The sequence below is a fragment of the Colobus angolensis genome, unplaced genomic scaffold, assembly GCF_000951035.1.
Source record: "Colobus angolensis palliatus isolate OR3802 unplaced genomic scaffold, Cang.pa_1.0 Scaffold24, whole genome shotgun sequence".
Lineage (NCBI taxonomy): Eukaryota > Metazoa > Chordata > Mammalia > Primates > Cercopithecidae > Colobus > Colobus angolensis.
In genome coordinates, this window is record NW_012115599.1 from 4440529 (window position 1) to 4447916 (window position 7388).

Below are 7388 nucleotides of genomic sequence, written 5' to 3' on the forward strand. Positions count from 1 at the left end.
AGGCTGGTCTCAAACTCCTGACCTCAGGTGATCCACCCACCTCGGCCTCCCAAATGCTGGGATTATAGGCATGAGCCACCGTGCCTGGCCGTTTTTTTTTTTTTTTTTTTTTTTTTTTTGAGACAGAGTCTTGCTCTGTAGCCCAGGCTGGAGTTCAATGGCTCAATCTTGGCTCGCCGCAACCTCCGCCTCCCAGGTTCAAGTGATTCTCCCGCCTCAGCCTCCAGAGTAGCTGGGATTACAGGCACCTGCCATCATGCCCAGCTGATGTTTTTGTTTGTAGAGATGGAGTGTCACCATGTTGACCAGGCTGATCTTCAACTCCTGACCTCAGGTGATCTGCCTGTCTCAGCCTCCGAAAGTGCTGGGATTACAGGCGTGAGCCACAGTGCCTGGCCACATGACCACAATTTTGTATGCTCTTTGGCCCCCTGCTTAAGACTCTCAGACTCTGATATGCATCTTTTTTTTTTTTCCTGAGACAGTGTCTCATTCTGTTGCCCAGGCTGGAGTGCAATGGCACAATCTCAGCTCACTGCAACCTCTGCCTCCCAGGTTCAAGCGATTCTCATGCCTCAAGCCTCCCAAGTAGCTGAGACTACAGGTGTGCACCTCTATGGCCAGCTAATTTTTGTATTTTTAGTAGAGACGGAGTTTCACCATGTTGGCCAGGCTGGTCTCAAACTCCTGACCTCAAGTGATCCACCTGCCTCGGCCTCCGAAAGTGCTGAGATTACAGGCATGAGCTACCACGTCCAACCTGATATGCATCTTTATAGACATATTTTGAAGCCTAATTTTTTCATTTAATGAACCTGGCACATTTCTCCTACATCATTAAAGAAGTCCCCAAAATATATATATATATATATATTTTTTTTTTAGACGGAGTTTTGCTCTTGTTGCTGGGGCTAGAGTGCAATGGCGATATCTTGGCTAACCGCAACCTCCACCTCCCAGGTTCAAATGATTCTCCTGCCTCAGTCTCCCGAATAGCTGGGATCACAGGCATGTGCCACCATGCCCAGCTAATTTTGTTAAAGTATAATTTTTAAAAAGTACCTGCATTAAATTCCACTATATGGCCAGGCACGGTGGCTCATGCCTGTAATCCCAGCACTTGGAGAGGCTGAGGCGGGCAGATTGCTTGAGGTCAGGAGTTTGAGACCAGCCTGGCCAACATGGTGAAACCTGGTCTCTACCAAAAAATACAAAAATTAGCCGGGCGTGGTGGCACATACCTGTAATCCCAGCTACCCAGGTCGTTAAGGTGGGAGGATCCCTTGACCCCAGGAGGCAGAGGTTGCATTGAGCTAAGGTTGCAACACTGCCTTCTAGCCTGGGCAACAGAGTGAGATCCTGTCTGATAAAAAAAAAAAAAAAAAAAAAAAAAACAAAACTTCTAGGATACACTAGATGTATGATATATCCTAGTGTATTTAACCAATCACACCTTTCTTAACATTAACTTTATTTCAGTATTTACTATTATAAATACTTCAGCAATGAATGTGAATTTTTGAAAGTATTCTTTGTAAGGTATAGAATTTGGCATGCTTCTAAAAGTGATCTTTTTAATTATACTGATTAGTGTCTACTTTTAACCTTATCATATATTCTTTCTGCCTGCTTTCTTTAGGAATGTTAGTAGTTTTTCTAACCTCATAAATTTATTTGTGAATAGAACGTTGTTGTTTCATAATATTTGATATATAATATTCTCTTATTCTTATTTTCTGGATATTTTTAAATAGAAGTTTCAATTTCTTCTTTAACCAAAAGTTACTCATGTTATGTTTGCATTGCACTGTGACCAATATGGCCTGTGCAATCTTTGCTGTAAACTGTACTGAAGGGCTGTCTGTGGCCCAGTTTGTTATTCATTTTTAAATGTTCTCTGGAAATTAGCAGTTTCCATGTCAATAAATATTAATCTACAATATGATTGTTCGTGGAAGAATGGTAACATTTATTTAATATCCTCTTTTATGAATATTTGCATTGTTACCAATTTTTCACCATATAAATATTCTTGAAGCTAAATTTTTGTTTATATGCTTTACAGTTTCTTTAAGATAACTTCTAAGAGACTATGTGCTAAATCAAAAGTATGTATGTTTTAAGATTTTTTATACATGTTTTCAAGTTGTACTCTAAGAAAGCTATATAAATTTTGTTTCAATTAATAGTGAATGAGAGTCATTTTCCCTACCATTTCTCCACCCAGCCCAGCACAGCCCAGGCCAAAGACGGTAGACAGAGAACCTTATTTTTATTTTATTTATTTATTTATTTATTTATTTTGAGACAGTTTTGCTCTTGTTGTCCAGGCTGGAGTACAATGGCGCAATCTCGGCTCACTGCAACCTCTGCCTCCCGGGTTCAAGCGATTCTCCTGCCTCAGCCTCCCAGGTAGCTGGGATTACAGGCATGAACCACCACGCCAGGCTAATTTTGTACTTTACTTAGTAGACGGGGTTTCTCCATGTTGGTCAGGCTGGTCTCAAACTCCCGACCTCAGATGATCTGCCCGCCTCAGCCACCCAAAGTGCTGGGATTACAGACATGAGCCACCGCGCCCAGCCAGAGAACCTTATTTACTGACCCATTTTTAGTTCTTTGAGAGTTGTGTTGTGTCCTTTGCCTTTTAGATTCATTTTGTAAGTGTTCTTCATATGTCACATATTATCCTTTCCTAGAAAATCATCTGCGGTTGTAAAATTTTTCATTAAAGTACAACGATATGTATGTATCTTTTAATATCTGTGTACATTAATTTTATGTATCTGTGTTCCTCTTTTTCTTGGTAACTCTAGCTTTATATACTCTAGATTTATACAATCTTCTGTTTTCTTTTTTATTATTTAACTTTTGCTTTTATCTTTATTACATTTTCATGTTTGTTTGTTTGAGACATTGTCTCACTCTGTTGCCCAGGCTGGAGTGCAGTGGTGGGATCTCTGTTCACTGCAACCTCCGCCTCCTGGGTTCAAGCAATTCTCCTGTCTCAGCCTCCCAAGCAGCTGGGACAACAGGTGCACGCCACCATGGCCGGCTAATGTTTTGTATTTTTAGTAGAGATGGGGTTTCACCATATTGGCAAGGCTGGTCTCAAACTCCTGACCTCAGGTGATCCACCCACCTCGGCCTCCCAAATGCTGGGATTATAGGCATGAGCCACCGTGCCTGGCCGTTTTCTTGTTTTTCTTCTATTTGCTTTGGTGATATTAAGAGGAACCCATAGTAATATATTTTCAAATTCTTTTTTAAAAAATAAAGTACTTGGGCTGTGAGTTTTTCTTCACAATTTGACAGTCATTTTCACCCAGCACAGAAGTGGGGAGGGAGGCTAATTATACTCTTCAGGGAGGCTTTGTCATGTGAAAATATTCCAATGTCCTGTTTTCTCTTTCTCCAGTTGTCTCACTTCAACTTTTGAAGTTTACTCTGTTTATTGAGAATGCTTTCTAATAAGTGTGTATTTCCCTAGTAAAAAAAAAAAAAAATGGAGTTGTGTGGAGTTTAACCATAGCTCATAAATCTTCGTATGATATTCTCATTATTATTTTGGAGTTATGCTTTTCATTATTAAGTAGTTAAAAATTTTTGTTTCACTTTTAGCTTTGTTTGTGTAAATTTTATAAGTATATTGATATTTTGGTGAAATTTGAAAATGTTCCAAAACCAGTTCATGCTGCTTGAAGTTTGATATGCCACATAGTTGACCAAACATATCAAATGTGTGAAGCACTGACTGTTGTCCTTGAAATAGAACATCGAAATGATGATTAGCCATGGACCTCGGTAGGATATAGTTTGTCTAGAAAGAGGGTCACAGAATAAGCCCTGAGAGTCTTCTTTGCTGCCGAATCCCAGAGTTTGGCACAATGTTTGGCTCCATACAGATGTGTTGAATGAATAAGAAGGGTTGCTTTGTGCCAAAGCTTAGGACCTTGGATTCACCAGCGTTAACAATCAAGGTCCCTGATCATTTTCCATCTGCTCACCCTACCAACCCCAGTTTTAATGCCTAGTTCTCATCTATTACACATGGTTATGTTTCATTGTTTGTGTGAGCTGTTTTTTAATGAGATTTATTTTGTTTTTGTTTCTGCCTTTCCACTACTTTATATTTACTCTGAAGGCTGCAAATGAGTGTGTGTGTGTGTGTATTTTTTTAAGGGATTTAAAGGCACAGCCACAAACATACTTGAGTAAAGTTATGACAGTAATAACATTGAACATGTATCAAGCACATGAGGCATGTTAAACCCACTGGGTAAGCACTTCTCTTGCTTATTATCTCAGGTGATCCTCACAAAGACCACCTGCTCAAGGGCACAGCTGGATAATGACAGAATAGAGATTTGTACCTGTAGCCCCGATCAAAAACTGTAGTTATATCCACATCTCAGGAATCTCATAAATCAGCAACACTAAGCTTTTGCAAACATTAAAAAGTGTCTTCATAGTTTCCTCAGTTTATCTGGTCTTTTACTATGAACATTTGATATTTTCCCCTCTCTCTTGTTTGCAGTGTAAATGTTTCCTTTCTGTGACCCCTTCATTCTTTACAAATGAAAGAAAATTATGTCTAGATCCCAGGAACTCATTTGCTCTCATTTGTACAAAGGGCACAATGACATCATTTTCTATAAATTTTCTAACTGAACTCAGACTGTTTACAGATTTTAAACCTTCTGACTGATCAAAGGAGAAACTAAGCAGGAAATTTCATAATGGGTTCGGGAGGATAGCATGGGGCTATATTAAACATTTGTATGGTAAAAGCTGCAAAAATGATGGACTGTGTCTATACATTGGAGGAAAAACCAGCAAACATTTAAAACTTCATGTGATGCCTCTTTATTTTCATATGTTTTCCTGTGTGTAAGTTACACATGTTCATTTATAAAAATGTGGAGAAATGAATAAGGCCCAAAGTAAAGAAAATAAAATCTTATAACCCTACCTTGAGAGTAGAGCATTTGCTGACATTTTACAGTATTTCTATCTAGAATTTTATTTCTGCATATAAATTTTTTTCAAATATGACCTACACCGCGAATTCAGTTTTACAGTTTGCTTTTTTTCTTTTAAATATGTTTCATTGTGTCATTTTAAAATATTTCAGGGACTTAGAAGCAGTTATTTTATCTTTCTTTTCCTCCTCCTACCTTTAAAGAAACTTAGTTTAAAACCCATTTTAATAACAAAATTATAGAGACTGAGAACAGAATAGTGGTTTCCAAAGAATAGTAACAGGAATAAGTGGTGGGTGTGACTACAAAGGAGTAGAATGAGGAGGTCTTTGGTTTCATGGAACAGTTCTGTATCGTGACTGCAGTGGTGCTCATTCTAATCTACACATAGAGTCAAGTTGCAAAGAACTATACACACAGGTTGGAGGAAGTGAAGGTCCCAGAGGGAACTAGGGGCCCCAGGAGGGAGTGCTTTAAAGGTTGAGAAATATGGTTTGAATGAGGAGTTGGGGGTCCTAGAAGGAGGTTGAAGGTCCAAGAAGTTGAGCGTTGGAAGGTATGAGATTAGGATCCCGAGGAGTGTTGGAAGTCCAAGGAAGGGCTGAGGGATAGAGAGTGGGAATTCAGAGTCCAAAGAAGAAAGGTGGAGTTGGTAGTGTGTCAGTGGGGGTTGGAGGTGACCTTGCCTCCCATCCCCACTTCCCAGGGCAGACCTGGAGATGAAGAGGGCAGATGCTCACAGTCCTGAGAGTCCAGTGTGCCAGTCACTGAGCTGGGTCTGGTGGCAACTGCTGGCACACTGGGGCTGACCGACCACTGGGTAGGACATAGCTGTGGAGGTGACGGAGGAGGTTACCCACTGAGGGGATGACTGCACCTCCCCATTCCCTTCTGCCACATCTGGGCATTAACACCCCAGTCTGTCCCTGTTGCCCTTGCCTGTTACCCATCTGGTTGAGCTGGGGCTGGGAGGTTCCTGCACACCTGAGGAATGGTAGGCATCACACATGCCGCCTCCTCCATGTCTGGGCCTGGGGCACTGGGTTCCCACATCTCAAGGGCCTCTGGAGTGAAAGCCCATATGTCTTTGAAGCCAGGATGCAAAGGAGGCGGCCAGATTCCAGGTGCTGGAAAGGTTGCCAGTCCATCCAGCAATCCCACCTTTGCCTTCCACTTTATCATGCATCTCAGACTACATCTTGCTGGCCCTGAGGAGGTAGCATTAAGGGTGGCAGAGGTGGCTGCTGTGACAGTGGCAGAGTCTATTCAAGAGATGCTGGGTACTGAGTAGGCAAGGGCAAGGGACTGGGGCACTGGGCTCTCGGGGGCAGGGGAGCTGGGAAGAAAGAGGCCTGGTCAGCCACTGACTACGAGAAATGTGGAATAGAGGTGGGTGGGGTGGAAACTCTCCCACTTCATCACAGCTGCCCAGTAGACCCCAGAGCATCCTCCTCATGCCAGAGGCAGAACTGGAGAGAGACCAAGATTCAGAGACAGGTAAAGTCCGAGACAGGGAAAGAAGGAAATCAGAGCCAGGTGCCCACGGAGATGCTGCCAGTGATGCCCACACATGCCCAGCACTTTGACTCCTCCACAAGCCCATTTTACAGACACAACAGTGAGGCCAAGAGAGGTGAAAAGAAATGTCCCACATCTGATGGCCCAGGCCAAGGAGATTAGTAGAGGGAATGCTGAGCCCTACGATTTCCAAATTCAACCCAGCACCACTCAGGCTGAGAAGGAGCGATTCAGGGGTCATTGAGAAAGACAGGGATGTCCAGGCAGCGAGATGAAAAGAGGCAGAGAGACATGAGTGGGGTGGGGTGAGGTGATGTGGAGGGAGAACGGAGCAGAGGGTGCGGGTGGGGTCCCAGAGCCAGAGGTATGGGTGACCTCGGCACTGAGGGAAGAAGAAAAGAACAGTACGCACATGCACAAATAGGGCCACGTAACAACTGGTGAGCACCGAGGAGCCTAGGGCCACAGTACTGTGCCGGTGTTGGTGATGTCCGGCTACAGTTTATGCAAGACATCATTGGGGGAAACTGGTTGTTGGGTTCACAGGACTCTATGTGCAAGAACGTCTTGTGATTCTGTATTACTTCAAAATAAAACGTTTTTTAAAAACCCACTTTATAGAAACAAAATGAGGCTTTTTTTTTTCTAGAAAGACAACTGACAAAATGAGATTTTAATTAATGAACAAACTGAATACTAAAATGCAGAGTAAAGAATGATAATGTATGGCCGGGCACAGTGGCTCACGCCTGTAATCCCAGCACTTTGGGAGGCCGAGACAGGTGGATCACAAGGTCAGGAGTTCAAGATCAGCCTGGCCAACATGGTGAAACCCCGTCTCTACTAAAAAATACAAAAATTAGGCCGGGCGCGGTGGCTCAAGCCTGT

At 42.5% G+C, this 7388-nt stretch overlaps 1 protein-coding gene across 1 annotated transcript in view; it reads left to right on the forward strand.

Annotated features, from left to right (window-relative positions):
• AAK1 (AP2 associated kinase 1) overlaps positions 1–7388 on the forward strand; it is a 168748-nt gene that overhangs the window by 139104 nt on the left and 22256 nt on the right. The window lies entirely within an intron of this gene.